Below are 18,518 nucleotides of genomic sequence, written 5' to 3' on the forward strand. Positions count from 1 at the left end.
CCTGCTCCCGGTCAGGCACCTAGTGCCCAGTCTGGTGCAAACCTCCTCCACACCCACCGGGGAAGGACGATCCCAAACCGAGGGGCAAGAGACAGCCTGGAGCCTGTGGAGGTCAGGATGCACTAAGACCCGCTGCGGGCTGGAGGAGCCAGGCTCCAGGGAGGGAGGGGTTAAACTGAGCAGAGCAGCTTTGCTCCGGGGGTTTTTCCTTTCCAGCTGCTCCTACCTCCCGGACTCTCCTTGCATCAAGATCAACGGGTGAATGCATTTTCCACCACTACAGGCCTCAAAACCGACTGTGAGAGCAATCACTCTATTTAGCTCAAGACCCTAAGGGTGGCCCCCGCCGAACTTTACTTTTTTCCTTGCGTACTTTCTTTCTACAAGCTGCTCTGAGACAAAAAAAAAAATCCAACTTATTGAGCAGGCAACCTGGGTTCTGCCTTGAGCCTATCACAGATCCGTGTCTTACTGTGGACTGGAAGCCTCTTGGGGGAAATAAGTGCCCACTTTGCTGCCATTATGCTTTCCCTGGTGCTTAGTACAGTGCTTAGCCCCGCCGTGTACTGACCCACTGCCCTGAAGCCAAACCACAAGGAAAATAACATAAGTGCTTCGGGTCGAAGGTTAGGCAGGCCGCCAATTTCCAACCCAGAGACGCAGCATGGCCTAGTGGAAAGAGGCCGGGCTTGGGAGTCAGAGGACCTGGGTTCTAATCCCGCCTCTGCCAAATGTTTGCTGTGTGACCTGGGTCAGGTCACTTCATTTCTCTGTGCCTCAGTTCTCCTTTTCTCCCTCCTACTTAGACTGTGAGCCCCATGCGGGACAAGGACTGTGTCCAACCTTACTTGCATTTACCCCAGTGCTTAGAATAGTGCTTGACACATAGTAAGCACTTAACAGTTAATAATAATACAAATAATATAAACAAATTCCATGTAAATATCTACATAGACTAATATGTGTAAGTATATATTTGTATATAATATACAATATAACCATATACATTATTGCATATATAAAAAGGGGTGGGAGGAGGAGGTGGTGGAGAAACCAGAGCCCAGATGGTGTGGGGAGGTGGGTCTGGGCTCTCAGAGCTGGCCCATCAGCCCCTCCTCTCCTCGTAGGAAGGGCAGAGAGTTCACACTTGGCAAGCTCTGAAGAGGAAAATCCACCTGGCTAAAGCCCCCGGCCCCTCGCGGTAGTAGATCTCTACCAGATTGATGATGATGATGGCATTTTATTAAGCGCTTACTATGTGCAAAGCACTGTTCAAAACGCTGGGGAGGTTACCAGGTGATCAGGTTGTCCCACGTGGGGCTCACAGTCTTAATCCCCATTTTACAGATGAGGGAACTGAGGCCCAGAGAAGTTAAGAGACTGGCCCAAAGTCACACAGCTGACAAGTGGCGGGGCCGGGATCTGAACCCATGACCTCTGACTCCAAAGCTCGTGCTCTTTCCACTGAGCCACGAAGGGGGCCTGAGCAGAGAGGACCCCCACGCCTGCTCCCCCTCGCCCTCTGACCCCTGGATCTGGAAGTCTGCCCACAGGAAGGAGCACAAAATGAACCATACGCCCGTCGTGACCTGGAGGGGCTCGGCCTCCTCTCTCGGCCTGTTGCAATCCTTAACACAGTGCTTGGCACACAGCAAGTGCTTAATAAACACCAACTTCATTATTTTGATTACTAGGAAGAGATAGAGGGGAGGGGGGAAGACAAAGTAAACTGAAGTGGAAACTTCAAAGCGTGTTTTTTTTACCAAAAAAAAAATAACCCCAAAATTGAAAAATGTATACGCTATTAAAATGGGGTTGCAATGGACAGGAAACCCGGAAAAGCAATGAGCAGAATGCTGATTGGGAAGGAGGTTGTTACACTGGCCCTGGCCGCAGAGGGAGGAGGATCTCATCAGACAAGTCATTGGGAATCCTGGGAAAGCTCCTTTGCTTCCAAATGACCGCTGCCCCTTCCCCCTACAACAAACCTCCTTTAAGGCAACCTGACAGGAACTCTTAAGGGAATGAAAGGATACTGGAGATTCTGACTCTCAACATTTCCTGCAGGTATACCATGGGGAAAGAACACCACCAGACCAATTCGCTTTCATCAAAACAAGCCCCACACAGAGGTAGCTCCTTGAAGGCTAAGAATAAGTCTTTCACTTCTGCTGAATTCTTTCCCAAGCGCTTAGTACAGTGTGAACCGCTTGGCGGGCGTTCAGTATACACCATCGCTGCTACTCCTTACCCTATTGGCTTTGGTAGACGCCCCACAGAACTGAGCAGCGGCGATGGGTGAACTCAAAACTGCTCCCAAGAGCCAGTGGGAGCCTGAAACCTTCCGAGACGGCCTCCGGATAAATTATTTGCCATTTTCCCTTGGATGGTGCAGCAGGGTGGGCTTCTAAAAGCTGTGGGGAGGGACCCCTTGGGCTTGAGACGGGTGGGTGAATCCCACCGTTGAGGCTGATGGCATGGGAGGAGGGCAAACTGGGACGGCTGGTCAGTCACAGAGAGGCCCAGTCCTCCTCACGTCTCGTCAGAAGTGAGAATTATGAGAAGCGGCATGGCCTAGTGACGAGAGCACGGGCTTGGGACTCAGAGGACGTGGGTTCTAATCCCGGCTCTGCCACCTGTCTGCCGTGTGACCTCGGGCGCTTCGCTTCACTTCTCCGTGACTCAGTTACCTCATCTGTAAAATGGGGATTAAGACTGTGAGCCCCACGTGGGATAACCTGAGTACCTTGTATCCACCGCGGCGATTAGAACAATGCTTGACACATAGTAAGCGCTTAACAATTACTAAAATTATCATTATTAAATCAGGGTCCCCCGGGCCCATCCCCCAGCCACAGCAGTAGGTCGGTCAGTGCACCCTGAAGAGAAGAAAATCCTCCAGCCACAGGAAGTTCTGCAGAAAACCAGAGCTAGGGCAGAGGCGCTGAGGACTGGAGAACAGAGGCCCGCTTGGAACTGGTGGATCTTCTAAATAAAGGAGCTGTTTGTTGTTTGTGAGATGTGCTGTGGCTGGATTGATTATTCGGGGAGACACAGAACCCTCCCCAGCGGCCAGGAACACCGAGCGTGGCGGATGGGGATGGGACATCAAAAGGGCCCGGTTTGTCTGAGCGCTTGACACAATGGCCCTCTGTGGTTGGGGGCCGGGCCCGCCGTGCTCTGTTTCTTACAGACGGACGCGGAGGCCCTTTTGGCGAAGAGCGGGGCCTGCGTGGCGGCTAGCATACTCACCGGGTGCGTTCACAGAGGATGGTTTTGGCACCGCTCCCTCTCCGTGACACCGGGGGAAGGGGGACAACGGCAGGGAGAGGAGCCGGGGCAAGAGACGAGCCTGGCCTTTTCCGGGGTGGTCTGGAGTATTGGGGCCTTCCCCTGGCCTGGGGGAGCGGGGAGCCTTTTCAATGGTCCCTGGCCAATCCCCCCTTCGCCCCCAGCTCAAGTTCGATTCAGGAGTCGTACTGTGCTCTCCCAAGTGCTCGGTACAGTGCTCTGCACACAGTAAGCACTCGCTAAATACGGCTGACTGAATGAATGAATGAGTCAAAGTGGAACCCGCTGGCCCTCGTGAATTCCAGGCAAGGAGTCGCCCATGAGTCCCAGGGCATCACATCGGTATACAGTGTGGTGTTGTGATGTCACGTGTCCCGCCGGGCACACGGTGTAGCGTGAGGGTGCTTTAGACTATGAGCACCTCGAGGGCATGGAACACAGGTCTTGCTTCTGCTGTCCTGACAATCAATCAATCAATCAATCGTATTTATTGAGCGCTTACTGTGCGCAGAGCACTGTACTAAGCGCTTGGGAAGTACAAGTTGGCAACATATAGTCCTCTCCCTGACCTCTCCCAAGCGCTCAGTACAGGGGTCTGCATTCAACCGGCGCTCAGCAGAGCCACTGGGACACGGACGGTTTGACGGATGAGCTCCATTTGGCTCAAGAATTTCTCCGGGAATTTCCCGGCCCCTCCCCGCTTAGAACACGGGAAGTTGCATGGCTTGGATGGAGGAAGGGCCTAGGAGTCAGATGGACCTTGGTTCTAATCCCAGCTCCTCTGCGTGTCTGCTATGTGACCTTGGGCAAGTTGCTTAGCTTCTCTGGGCCTCGGTTACCTCATCTGTAATGTGGGAATTAAAAGTGTGAGTCCCATGTGGGATGGGGACTGTGTCCAACCGGATTAACTTTACCTACTCCAGTGCTTAGAACAGTGCTTGGCACGTAGTAAGCGCTTAACAAGTACCAAAAACAAACAAATAAAACCCGGGGTGGGCGGGAAGCGTCTGAGCCACCACAAAGGGAGGCTGGGCGCTGGGAATCCAAACCCCAAACATGGAGGTACCCGGGGTCTCATCCGTGGCATTCAGGGGGTGCCCAGGTTGGAGACCAGACCGTCACCACGCTGTCGGACCAGAAGACTGGCCACCACAGTGGCCACGTTGAGGTGACAAAGACAAATTTCTAATTTCAGTTAGCTTTCGTTTGCCAAAGACCAGCGGTGCCTAGACCCCCCTCCGGCCCCTAAATCTAGAAGCCTGACGCAGCGATGAATTCTATGAGAATTCAGGGTGACTGGCAAGCTGTAAAGTCGGCTTCCTGAGCCCAATTCCCAGCTCTATAAATGCCAACTGGGGAAGGGTGTGGCGGAGAGGGGGAAGAGGAGGAATTCTCAGGGGCCTCTTAATAACCATCATCACAGCCACAACAGAAATCTGAAAAATGAAGAATAAGACTGTGAGCCCTCTGAGGGACAGGGACAGTGTCCAACCTGATTAGCTTGTATCTACCCCAGCGCTTACTATAGTGCCTGACACACGGTGTTTAACTTAAACACCGTTAAAAAAAAATGCTTCAGTGCCTACTAGATGTCAAGCATTGGGCTGAGCTCTGGAATACATAATCAGTCCAGATACAGTCCCGGTCCCATAGGGGCCTTCCAGCCCAAGGTGGGAAGGGGGATGGGGAGAGAGGTAGGGATGGAGAGGGAGATGAAGGGGGGGGAGAGAGAGAGAGAGTGCACAAACGCACACAGATCTTTAATTCCCATTTCACAGAGGAGAAAACTGAGGCCCTGAGAGGATAAGTGACTTGCCCAAGATGGCCTAGCAGGCCAGAGACAGCCCTGCCCTCTTCCCACAAGACTTTGCTGAGTCCATCAATTCCTCTGTTCCCAGCACAGGAAGGGGAGGAAAACGGCCCTGGGAAGTGGGAGAAGGGCCAGCCAGCCAGGGAAGTGAGGCGCAGAAAGAAAAGGGGGCCCGGGGCAGACCAGGTGCGTCGCCGGAGGAGGGGGCTTGAAGGTTAAGCAGGTTTCTGGATGAGGTTCCGGCAAATCCCCCCCGCCATAAACCTAGCTACCAGTCATGTGACACCTCCCCCGGGAATTCCAACAGACTCAGCTCTCTTCAACTTCCTCCTATAGTCCATCTCCTCCAGCAAGCCTTCCCTGACTCATCAACAAAACCCCGAGTCTCAACAGTCCCAGCCTGACTTCTGGTTTGGATGAGTCTGAGGGGAGCCCCTCTCTTTCCCCATCACGACCAGAAACCAAATGGAAGAGGAGAAACAGCATCGCCTAGTAGGTGGAGCACAGGCTTGGGAGTGAGAAGGACCTGGGTTCTAATACCGGTTCCATCACTTGTCTGCTGTGTGACCCTGGGCAAGTCCCTTCACTTCTCTGGGCCTCAGTTCCCTCAGCTGTAAAATGGGGATTAAGACTGTAAGCCCCATGTGGGACAGGGACTGTGTCTTACCTGACTGGCTTGTATCTACACCAGCACTTAGTACAGTGCCCGGTACATAGTAAGCACTCAGTAAGCACCATAAAAAAAAAGAGACATAGAAAGAACGCAGAATGAGCCCACGCCAATATTTGATAAATTCTTCTTCTATGCCAAGCGCTGTACTAAGCACTGGGGGAGATAAAATGTAAACAGATCGGACACAGTCCCTGCCCCACATGGGGATCACAATCTAAGGGGGAAGGGAGAACAGGAGTTGAATCCCCATTTTACAGCTGAGACTGACACAGAGGGAGAAGGTGACTTACCTAAGGTCACACAGCAGGCAAGTGGGGGGTAATAATAATAATTATGGTTCTGCTAGCGCGTACTATGTGCCAGGCAACATACTAAGCGCTGGGGTGCACACATGAAATCAGGTTGGACAGAGTCCCTGTTCCACGTGGGGCTCACAGTCTTAATCCTCAGCAGATTAACAATGAAGATGTGTTGCGCAGAAGGAACTAGCTGAGGGGATACTTAGCCGAGTGAGACAGGAAACTTAAAATTCACCCTTCGTCTCCCGAAGCTGTCAAGCGAGAATGAGTGATGTGGGGAAGACTGTAGCGGGGATTGCTGGAATCCTGGCTCTGAGGGGAATATGCAGGAGCAGCAATCGGGGAGGTTCGATTAATGGGGAAGTTTGAGTTTGATCTACCAACCCCCCCCCCCCCCCCGCCCCTCCCCCTGGAGTGTCTGTTTGCTTGTTTGTTTTTTTTACACTGGTATGTACAATTCATAGGATATTTGTTACTCATTGACGAGGTAGAGGTTATCTGTCTACAAGACTTTCCCCACACAATGAAATTCTCCAATGCCCTGCTACGGGACAAGGAAGATTCAGATGCTGGTGGTATCGAATATTTCTTTCTGCATCAGATATTTAGGAGACAGCTATAAGACTGTGTTGAAAATACAACTGAGACTTTTTCCTCTTGGCTGGGTCATCACAACACTATGTTAGGAACTATTTGGACAGTGTTAACAGCCACTGGAAAACGTTTAGTACATATTTACTTTCTTTTTATTTTGTTAATGATGTGCATATAGCTTTAATTCTATTTGTTCTGACTATTTTGACACCCGACTACATGTTTTGTTTTGTTGTCTGTCTCCCCCTTCTCGACTGTGAGCCCGTTGTTGGGTAGGAACCGTCTCTATATGTTGCCAACTTGTACTTCCCAAGCCCTTAGTCCAGTGCTCTGCACACAGTAAGTGCTCAATAAATACGACTGAATGAATGAATAATCCCCACTTTACAGATAAGGTAACTGAGGCACAGAGAAGTGAATTGTCCAAGGTCACAAAGCAGACAAGTGGCGGGGCCAGAATTAGAACCTATGACCTTCTGACTCCCAAGCCCGTGCTCTATGTACTATGCCATGCTGCTTCTCAACATGCCAATATTGTAAGGCGTGTGTGAATGTGTGTGTGTGTGTGTATATAACAACACATGCCATTGTAGTAAGGTGCTGGATGACTCAGGGTTCCTGAGTGTTTGGGTGGAGGAGGTCGTCCCCTGAGGGCCCCGTGCTTGGCCTGGGCTGTCACCGAGGCGGTCCAGGGGACCCGGACGGCAATGAAGCGCATGCCCCACCCCACCTCATCCCTCCCCACCCTGCCACTCAGGATCCCAAGAAGCCATTAAAGAAATTTCTTTGCCAGCCTCTGACAATCAGGACGATGGCATCCCGCAAACGGGCACCACCCCAGGGCTGCAACCGCCGAGCCACAGTGCGTGCCCGTCATGAGCCGGCCCGGGGACCTGCTCTGGAATGAGCACAGACGGAAGGCACGTTCAAAGAAACGAGTGGGTGCCTGTCTCCCGACAGCTTCTCCCCGTCATTTCCCTCCTTCCCACGCCTTCCTCTGGCCCCTTCCCCTCTGCTGTCTCAACCCCGGGCTCCCCCAGCCCATCTCGCCCCCTGAGCTCCTCGCGGCTTCACCCCGGCAAGCCAGGCCAACACGGTTGGGGGGATTCCTCTCCGGCTTCCTCTCCCACTGCTGGCATCCCCATTCCCAGCTTCCCAGGCCGACGGTCGGGCCCCGCAGGCTCCCGGCCTCCCTCGTGGCCTGGCCCCCGCTCCCAAAGCCCTGTCTTTCCCCCTCAGCACGCCCGGCAGCCTAGCCACAGTCAATGTGGCCGGACCCGTCCATCTCCCATACCTCCTCCACCTCCGGCCCCCTGCACCCTCCGCCGGCTCTGCCTCTTCCTGCTCTGTCAGTATCTGCTGATAGGCAGGTGGTGCTCATTCATTTCATCGTATTTATTGAGCACTTACTGTGTGCAGAGCACTGTACTAAGCGCTTGGGAAGTACAAGTTGGCAACATATAGAGACGGTCCCTACACAACAACAAGTTCACAGTCTAGAAGACCATGCTCTGCATGGTGACGCCCCCGGGGCAGGAGCCAAGACAACCAGTGGTCTGGACCACCCTCCGGGACCCCACCCTGACAGACAAGGACGGGGTTCACACCCAACCCTGTGCAAAGATGACTTCTCAAAATCAGACAGCAAACAGCGAACTGGATAGAAATATAGCCTTGTCCGCTGTGTGATTTTGGGCAAGGTACAACCCCCGCAGGACTCAATATCCCCATCTGTAAAATGGGAAGAAGACACCTGCCTTCCTTCTCTCTTAGGAAAACCAACCAATGCCATCTTCGCCTTCGATCTCGTCCATCCTCCTGAGTCCAGGACACCTCTACTCGGTTGTCCTGTAGACACCTCAAGCTTCACATGCCCCAGACTGAACTCTACATCTTCCGTCCCAGGCCCTCTCCTCCCTCAGACTTCCTTATCGGTGTTGACACCACCAGGTCCCAAGCCCACAACTTTGACATTCCCGTGACTCTTCTTTGTGGGCTCTAGCTTCATCTACCTTAAGTGCTTAGTACAGTGCTCTGCACACAGTAAGCGCTCAATAAATACGATTGACTGAATCTACCTCCAGAATTTTTTTTATGGTGCTTGTTAAGTGCTATGTGCCAAGCACCGTTCTAAGCACTGGGATAGAGACAAGGTAATCAGATTGGACCCAGTCCCTGTCCCACACAGGGCTCAAACTCTTAATCTCCATTTTACAGATGAGGTAACTGGGGCCCAGAGAAGTGAGGTGAGCCACCCAAGGTCACACAGCAGACATGTGGAGGAGCAGGGATTAGAACCCATGACCTTCTAACTTCCAGGCCCTTGCTCTACCCACTAAGCCAACCTATTTCTACCACCCCTTTCTCTCCATTCAAATTGCCACCACACTGATCATACCCTATCTCGACTACTGCATCAGCCTCTTCACTGACCACCTCGCCTCCCAACTCACCCGCCCCTCTCCTGTCTGAATTTCACTCTGCCGCCTTTATCGCTTGTCTAAACTACCATTCTCTGCACATCTCTCCACTCCTTAAAAACCTCTAGTGGCCTGCCCATCCATTTCTGCATCAAACCGAAACTCCTGACCATCGGCTTAAGGCCTTCAATCAGCTCTCCCATTCCAACCTATTTTTATTCCTCTCCCACTCCACCCCAGACAGCAGGCCTGGGGAACCAGCGTGGCCTAATAATAATGATGATGGTATTTGTTAAGCGCTTACTATGTGCAAAGCACTGTTCTAAGCGCTTGGGGGATACAAGGTAATCAGGTCATCCCATGTGGGGCTCACAGTCTTAATCCCCATTTTACAGATGAGGGAACTGAGGCCCAGAGAAGTGAAGTGGCTTGCCCAAGGTCACACAGCTGACAAGTGGTGGAGGTGGGATTTGAACCCATGACCTCTGACTCCCAAGCCCAGGCTCTTTCCACTGATAGAGCCAGGCCTGGGAGTCAGAAGGACCTGGGTTCTAATCCCAGCTAATCCACCTAGTCTGCTGTGTGACCTTGGGCAAGTCACTTCACTTCTCTGGGCCTCAGTTCCCTCATCTGTAAAATGGGGATTTAGACTGTGAGTCCTATGTGGGTCAGGGACTGTGTCCAACGTGATTTTCTCTACCCCTGCGCTTAGCAACAAGACCTAGTGGAAAAAGCCCAGGCCTGAGAGTCAGAGGACCTGGGTTCTAATGCTGGCTCCACCACTTTATCAATCAATTAATCATATTTCTTGAGCGTTTATTGTGTGCTGAGCACTGAACTAAGTTCTTGGGAGAGTACAATATAACCGAAACATTCCCTGCCCACAATGAACTTAAAGTCTAGAGGTAACAGCCTAAATAGTTACAATCTAGCATTTGGCCTGCTCTGTGAACTTGGGCAAATCATGTGACTTCTCTGTGCCTCAGTTTCTTCATCTGTAAAATGGAGATTCAATTCCTGTTCTCCCTCCTACTTAGACTGTGAGCCCCACGTGGGACAAGGGACTGTGTCCAACCCAATTTGCTTGTATCCACCCCAGTGCTTAGTACAGTGCCTGGCACATAGTAAGCGCTTAACGAATACCATCATTATTATTAGCATTTATTTTTATGTATTTATTATTTTAATAATTTTTATTAATAATTTATATTTAGTTTCACTTATTTTAGTATCTGCATCCACTAGGCTGCGAGTTCCTTGAGGGCAGGGAACAGTGTCTGCTATATTGTACTCTCCCGAGTGCTTAGTACAGTGCCCTGCACCCAGTAAGCACTCAATAAATACCACTGATGGAATAAAGATTCCCTCTACACTGAAAGCTTATTGTGAGCAGGGAACGTGTCTCACAACTCTGTTTCACAGCACTCTGGCAAGCACATAGTGTAGGGCTCTGCACACACAGTAAGCGCTCAATAAATAAATACAATTGATTGATGAAGTGCTTAAGCAGTAGAGTTTGTGAACTGAGACGTACAGAAAGGCTCGGGCGGCCATGAGTGCTGAGCGGTGGCCTTTCCTCTGGCCCCATAGGAAGCAGGGGGGAGGCCAACCCGCTCAGCCCGGCCTCCGGCCACCATACAATGGGAAAGAGAATGGGAATCCTGGGCCCAGAAATAGCACTTACAGCACCCCGTGACATGATTGCATTTAAGTGCTTATTATGTGCCAGGCCCAGTACTAAGCGCTGGTGTGGACACAAGCAACTAGAGCTGGGCACAGTCCCTGTCCCACATGGGGCTGACAGTCTCAATCCCCATTTTACAGATGAGGTAGTTAAGACACAGAAGAAGCGAAGTGACTTGCCCAAGGTCACAGAGCAGAGAAGCGGCAGAGTTGGGATTAGAGCTCATGACCTTCTCACCCCCAGGCCCATGCTCTATCCACTAGGCCATGTTGGTGACATATGGCATTTGGCCTGTGTGTCCTGCCAGGAAGTGACGAGGTGCCACTGGCAACTCCAAGGCCAAAAGTCGGGCACTGTAGAGCAGGATTTATTTTTCTAATCAGAACCAAACTCTGACGTGTCTGGTTCAGCGCGGAACCTGCCACTGGAGCTGTCCACCTGAGCTGCTCCCGGAGTTGGTGGCTGGCCAAACCGACACTCTGGGATGGTGGTGCCATCATGTAATTCACAAATTGGAGAAGAAAGTGTGGGGCAGGGTGCCAGGGCTGGATTTGACGGTGCTCGCCCAGCCAGCCCAGACCGACCACCGCTGCCAAGGAGGTCACTGTTCCCTGAGGAACCAGTCAGGATTGTGATGTAGTAAAAACACTGGTGGCACTTTACCGAGTGCCCACTGGATGCACCGTTCTGTAATAAGCACCTGACAACAGACGTTTGGGTTTGTGACGAGCCAGTCCTGCTTGGACAGATGGACTGGTCTGGGAGCCTGGACCCCATGCTCCCCAGCCAGGTTCTGAGCCTCGAAACCTAGTGAAAGACCATGGGGTAGGGAGCGGGGAGTCCTGGCTTGCTGGATGATCTTGGGCACATCTCTTAACCCCTCTGGGCTTCGGTTTCCTCACCTGTACAATGGGGGTCAGAATCCCCACTCTCCCTCCCTCTTAGATGTGAGCCCCGAATTGGGCATGGACTATCACACACTCATCTCAGTGCTTAGCAGACAACCAATGCTTAATAAAAACCATGATAATAACTGTTATTCCTCAGAGAGATCTATCCCCAAACTGATCTGGTGTGAAGGAGCCAGTGTCTTTTGCAAAAGGTCACTCACATTTTCCCCGGAAACTCCCCACACCCAGACCATCCCCGATGGGCATGACCTGCTTCAGGGAGACAGACACCCTCGGCCCCAACGCTAATTACTTGCGGTTAAAAGCAGTAACGATTGTTTAGTCTATTTCCATCTCCATCCCCAAACGTCCTCTCCCATTCTGGCCTCTCTGACCCACTTCTAACCAGCAGTGGGGCCCGGCCGCAGGGAGCTGCCCTCCGTCCTGGACAGTCACCCTGGTCAGCCACGGAAATTCAGAGGTCGAGAGGCCCCGTGGGCTAAGTGTGATTCAAGATTCCCGGTTTTAGGGGGTGCTACAGATGACCCAGAAGGCTTTTCTTGGTTTCCCCTTCTGAAGACCCAGACCGAGCCCTTGGGCCTGTGATGTGAGAGGGGTCCCAAGGGGACCCGCTCTCGACTCCAATCCTCAAGCTCCAGAAAAGGACCAGAAGTGAGCAGAGCATCTCAGGGCCTGGAAGAGTGATGGGTGGCACAGTTGGGGTTGGTCTGGGGGTGACTGGTAGCCTGTTCCACTGTCTACTCGTTTGCTTCAGCAGGGATGAAAACGACAGCAAAACTGCAGCCAGTGACTTCCGTGGAATTCTCTTCCAGGGTCAAATCTCGGCAAATCAACGGGGGAGAGAGCCTTAGCACACAGGGGCAACCTTCCCAAAGCGTTCAGCTGCCCCGTCCCCAGGGCCTGGGGCTCCTAGAGCTGGCAGTTGGCCAGCGGGACCCGCTCACCTTGGGTTTGGGCCTGAGGCCAGCCCATTAGTGCTGCGCAAACCGGATAAAGGAAGTGGAAATGGACCCCAGAGGTACAGTTACCTACACGAAGTCAGCCGGAAGCAGAACAACAAGCTAAGCCACTGATCTGCTTTCGACAAGCGACGGAACAGGGTTTCGTGCAGGTGATTTAAAGTCAGCCCCCAATCCCAGGGTGAGGAGGACCCCCTCTCAGTGGCTCAAGAATTCCAATTGAGCAACAAGAGCGGCACACCAGGCTATGGCCAACTCCAGACCCCACCGAGGGCCGGGCTGGGAACGCCAGGAGGGCTGGAGGCATGGAACTGAGCAGTCGGAGGGGCCCTGAGGAGGCCACACAGGGGCACTTCAGAATGATGGGCAGAGGGGGAACAGGCCCACGTTCCTCCAACGCAGAGGCCATCAGCCCCAGTGAAAGCAGAAACCTGGGCAAGCCAAATGAGCCCACAGCCTCTGCCTGAAAACCAGTCCCAGCCAGCAAGAACAGGAGAATCTGCTGAGACCGGACGGCCGGCTGCCCTCGGAAAGGAGAGCCGGATTAATGATTGCCCAAAACAGGCTGGCAAGAGCACGGTCAAATTTCCTTTTAGCCGGCACTCCCAAGAACCAGCCCTCCCCAGCAGCCTCTTCCAAGTCCCCTCCGACTCATTCCTGGGCCGGCTCTCCTCGCCCAGTCCGGCGAGCGGACTCAACACCAGGAGGAAAGAATAAACTGAGTTCCAACTCACCTCCTCAGGTGTCCCAGGCCGCATTGGAGCGGGCGGTGGCGAACGTCGCTGCTTATATATGCAAATGGATGGGCCGGCCCTCCCTCTCCATCCTCTGTCCACTGACGCGCCCGGTCCCAGCTGGTCAGCCCTCAGTCCGCAGGTGTCTGTAGGCAGGAGAATTGTATTGGTGGTTGGGAGCAGGAAACGTGTGACATCACAACGTCCCGGAAAGCTAATCTTCATTGCTCAGGCCTTAGTGATCGAAACATTCAACAAGTCCCACCCTGCACCTGCCTGTCACCACCTAGGCCGGCAGGTAAGCCGAGTGCCTGCAAATTACAGGGACCAGTTGCCGGGGTTAATGGACTTTTCTTTTCTTCCTGCTTGACCCCCTTTACAGCATTCATTTTTCTACTGCATTTGTTTTCCCTCTCTGAGCTCCTGCTGCGGAACTGCCAGAGGGAAGTCTGAATGCCAACCCAGGCGGGGGTGAATCACATGAAACCGGTGGGGTCGAGGGAAGGTGGGTTGGTCAGTGAAGCTGGGTGGCCTAGTGGAAAGAGCACGAACGGGCCTGAGAATCACAGGACCCAGGGTTCTAATCCCAACTCTACCACTCGTGTGCTGTGTGACCTTGGGGAAGTCACTTCACTTCTCTGAGCTTCTGTTACCTCATTTATAAAATGGGGACTGAGACTGTGAGCCCCATGTGGGACAGGGACTGTGTCCACCCTGATTTGCTCGTATCCACCCCAGTGCTTAGTGCAGTGCCTGGTACAAACTAAGCACTTAAATATCACAATTGTTATTATTAAAGATGGGGGTTCAAGACCTGTTCTTCCTCCTACTTAAAGTGGGAACCCTATGTATATCCTGATTATTTTGTTCTTGGGGCAAAGTATGGGCTAACCAAATGCCACTATTATTATTATCATTTGTTGGCAATTAAACCTCCAATTTCCACTTTTAATGGCAACGGTTTGAGGAGTCTTCCTAACAGAAACCAAAGTAATGAAAATACCCAATTGATTTCTTTTCAGTCCCCTCTCAGTCTCTCCCAACCCATTGAGAGTCTTCACTGAGCACCTGCTGTGTTCACAACACTATAAATATGTGCACTGTTGGCTCAACTGAAGCAGAACTGTCAAACATTTCAGTCATTCCTGTGTTGTTGTTACCACCCTGGCTGGACACGGGTCACGGTGCAGCTACCAGGCTTTACAGCCCCGCAATTAGAGTCATTTAGATGATTCAGATTAGAATGAGATTAATAATGACAGTAATGTAGTCCACAGAGCCAGTTGTGGGGGCGTCCGGAGTCATTATTTCTATTTCTAGCCTGGTTGGGGCCCTCGGGGGAGGGGGCCCGGTGTCTTGGCTTCTCCCGGGGGGAAAATGAGAATAAGCCACCGGGATTTTACTGCTCGGCACTGTGGTGGCCGGAGATGTTGTGCTTGAGCGATGCCTCAGTGTTTGTTTAACCCTTTAGGAGCTGCGGGCCTTAAGTGTAAACAAGTTAATGCCTCATAGCTGGTGATCCTTTTCAAATGCCAGCCAGTTTTACAGCCTCGTCTTATCTCCCGGATCCATAGAGGCAGCGTGGCTCAGTGGAAAGAGCCCGGGCTTTGGAGTCAGAGGTCCATGGGTTCAAATCCCGGCTCTGCCAATTGTCAGCTGTGTGACCTTGGGTAAGTCACTTAACTTCTCTGGGCCTGTTACCTCAACTGTAAAATGGAGATGAAGACTGTGAGCCCACCGTGGGACAACCTGATCACCTTGTAACCTCCCCAGCGCTTAGAACAGTGCTTTGCACGTAGTAAGCGCTTAATAAATGCCATTGTTTTATTATTATTATCTCCGGGACGGGCCGAGTCCTGGAACAGACTTGGGCTACGGGTCTAAAAGGGGTGGCCGGTTGGGAGGGCGGGGAGGAGCTGTCACCTTGCCATCCTTGGGGGCAGGGGAATGGCCAGGATGACCCTAGGGGGAGGGGAGGGGTGCTTGGCTCCCTGCCACTTTAGGATTTTGTGGGCTAAGCAAAATCTGCCAAGCAGACCTCATTCAATCGTATTTGAGAAGCATCGTGGCTCAGTGGCAGGAGCAGGGGCTTGGGAGTCAGAGGTCGTGGGTTCTAATCCCGGCTCCGCCACTTGTCTGCTATGTAACTTTGGCAAGTCACTTCACTTCTCTGGGCCTCAGTTCCCTCATCTGCAAAATGGGGATGAAGACTGTGAGCCCCACATGGGACAACCTGATCACCTTGTATCTACCCCAGCACTTAGAACAGTGCTTGGCACATAGTAAGCGCTTTACAAATACCATTATTATTATTATTATTATTATTATTATTATTATTATTAAAATGGGGATGAAGATTGTGAGCCCCACGTGGGACAACCTGATCACCTTGTATCTACCCCAGCGCTAAGAACAGTTCTGGGCACACAGTAAGCACTTTACAAATATCATCATCATTATTATTATTATTAAAATGGGGATGAAGACTGTGAGCCCCACGTGGGACAACCTGATGACCTTGTATCGATCCCAGTGTTTAGAACAGTTCTCAGCACATAGTATACCACCAGCACTTAGAACAGTGCTTGGCACATAATAATAATAATGACGGTATTTTTTAAGTGCTTACTATGTGCAAAGCATTGTTCTAAGCGCTGGGGAGGCTACAAGGTGATCAGGTTGGCTCACAGTCTTCATCCCCATTTTAATAATAATAATGATAATAATGGTATTTGTAAAGCGCTTACTATGTGCCAAGCACAGTAATCCCCATTTTACAGATGAGGTAACTGAGGCCCAGAGAACTGAAGTGACTTGCCCAAGGTCACACAGCTGACATGTGGCGGAGCCAGAATTCGAACCCATGACCTCTGACTCCTAAGCCCATGCTCTTCCCACTGAGCCACGGCTGCTTCAAGTAAGCGCTTTACAAATACCATTATTATTAAAATGAGGATGAAGACTGTGAGCCCCACGTGGGACAACCTGATGACACTGTATCTACTCCAGCGCGTGGGACAGTGCTGGGCACATAGTTGCGCTTAACAAATACCAACACTATTATTAGATGTTCATTCATTCATTCAATCATATTTATTGAGTGCTTACTGCGTGCAGAGCACTGTACTAAGCACTTGGGAAGTACAAGCTGGCAACATATACAGATGGTCCCTACCCAACAGCAGGCTCACAGTCTAGAAGAGGGAGACAGACAACAAAACAAAACATATTAACAAAATAAAATAAATAGAATAAATATGTACAAGTAAAATAAATAGAGTAATAAATATGTACAAACATATATACCTATGTACAGGTGCTGTGGGGAGGGGAAGGAGGTAAGGCGGGGGGGGATGGGGAGGGGGAGGAGAGGAAGGAGGGGGCTCAGTCTGGGAAGGCCTCCTGGAGGAGGAGATGTTGATAATAATAATAATAATAATGGCATCTATTAAGCACTTACTATGTGCAAAGCACTGTTCTAAGCGCTGGGGAGGTTACAAGGTGATCAGGTTGCCCCACGGGGGGCTCACAGTCTTAATCCCCATTTTACAGATGAGGTAACTGAGGCCCAGAGCAGTGATGTGACTTGCCCAGTCACACGGCTGACAATTGGCGGAGCCGGGATTTGAACCCCTGACCTCTGACTCCAAAGCCTGGGCTCTTTCCACTGAGCCACGCTGTATCTACCCCAGCGCTTGGAACAGTGCTTGGCACATAGTTGCACTTCACAAATACCAACATTATTATTAGATATTGACGATTTGCACTTCCCAAGCGCTTAGTCCAGTGCTCTGCACACAGTAATAATAATAATGATGGCATTTATTGAGCGCTTACTATGTGCAAAGCACTGTTCTAAGCGCTGGGGAGGTTACAAGGTGATCAGGTTGTCCCACGGGGGGCTCACAGTCTTCATTTTACCTGTATATATGTTTGTACATATTTATTACTCTATTTACTTATTTATTTATTTTACTTGTACATATCTATTCTATTTATTTTGTTAATATGTTTGGTTTTGTTCTCTGTCTCCCCCTTCTAGACTGTGACCCCTCTGTTGAGTCGGGATTGTCTCTATATGTTGACAACTTGTACTTCCCAATCAATCAATGAATCAATCGTATTTATTGAGCGCTTACTGTGTGCAGAGCACTGTACTAAGCGCTTGGGAAGTACAAGCTGGCAACACATAGAGACAGTCCATACCCAACAGTGGGCTCACAGTGGGCTCACAGTGCTCTGCACACAGTAAGCGCCCAATAAATACAATTGATTGATTTTACTGATGAGGTCACTGAGGCCCAGAGAAGTGAAGCGGTTTGCCCAAAGTCACCCAGCTGACAACTGGCGGTGCCGGGATTTGAACCCATGACCTCTGACTCCAAAGCCCGGGCTCTTTCCACTGAGCCACGCTGCTTCCCCACTATTATTATCTTCTAGACTGTGAGCCCACTGTTGGGTAGGGACTGTCTCTATATGTTGCCAGCTTGTACTTCCCAAGCGCTTAGTACAGTGCTCCGCACACAGTAAGCGCTCAATACGATTGATTGATTCCCAAGCGCTTAGTACAGTGCTCTGCACACAGTAAGCACCCAATAAATACGATTGATTGATTTTACAGATGAGGTCACTGAGGCCCAGAGAAGTGAAGCGGGTTGCCCAAAGTCACCTAGTTGACAACTGGCGGAGCCGGGATTTGAACCCGTGACCTCTGACTCCAAAGCCCGGGCTCTTTCCACTGAGCCACGCTGCTTCCCCACTATTATTATCTTCTAGACCGTGAGCCCGCTGTTGGGTAGGGGACGGCTCTCTACATTGCCAACTTGGCCTTCCCAAGCGCTTAGTGCGGTGCTCTGCACACAGTAAGGGCTCGGTAAATACAACTGATTGACTGATTGATGATGATGATGATTCATTCATTCAACCGTATTTATTCTTCTTCATCATCATCATCATCAATCGTATTTATTGAGCGCTTCCTATGTGCAGAGAACTGTACTAAGCGCTTGGGAAGTACAAATTGGCAACATATACAGACAGTCCCTACCCAACAGTGGGCTCACAGTCTAAAAGGGGGAGACAGAGAACAAAACCAAACATACTAACAAAATAAAATAAATAGAATAGATATGTACAAGCAAAA

At 51.1% G+C, this 18,518-nt stretch overlaps 1 protein-coding gene across 1 annotated transcript in view; it reads right to left on the reverse strand.

The window, feature by feature from the left end:
• Window positions 1–18,518, reverse strand: part of LNX1 (ligand of numb-protein X 1) — a 45,303-nt gene that overhangs the window by 25,686 nt on the left and 1,099 nt on the right. The window contains exon 2 of the mRNA XM_038769358.1: window positions 13,376–13,521. The gene's annotated coding sequence lies outside the window, so the exon portion shown is untranslated. The remainder of the gene's footprint in view (window positions 1–13,375; window positions 13,522–18,518) is intronic.

Source organism: Tachyglossus aculeatus, chromosome X5 (assembly GCF_015852505.1).
Source record: "Tachyglossus aculeatus isolate mTacAcu1 chromosome X5, mTacAcu1.pri, whole genome shotgun sequence".
Lineage (NCBI taxonomy): Eukaryota > Metazoa > Chordata > Mammalia > Monotremata > Tachyglossidae > Tachyglossus > Tachyglossus aculeatus.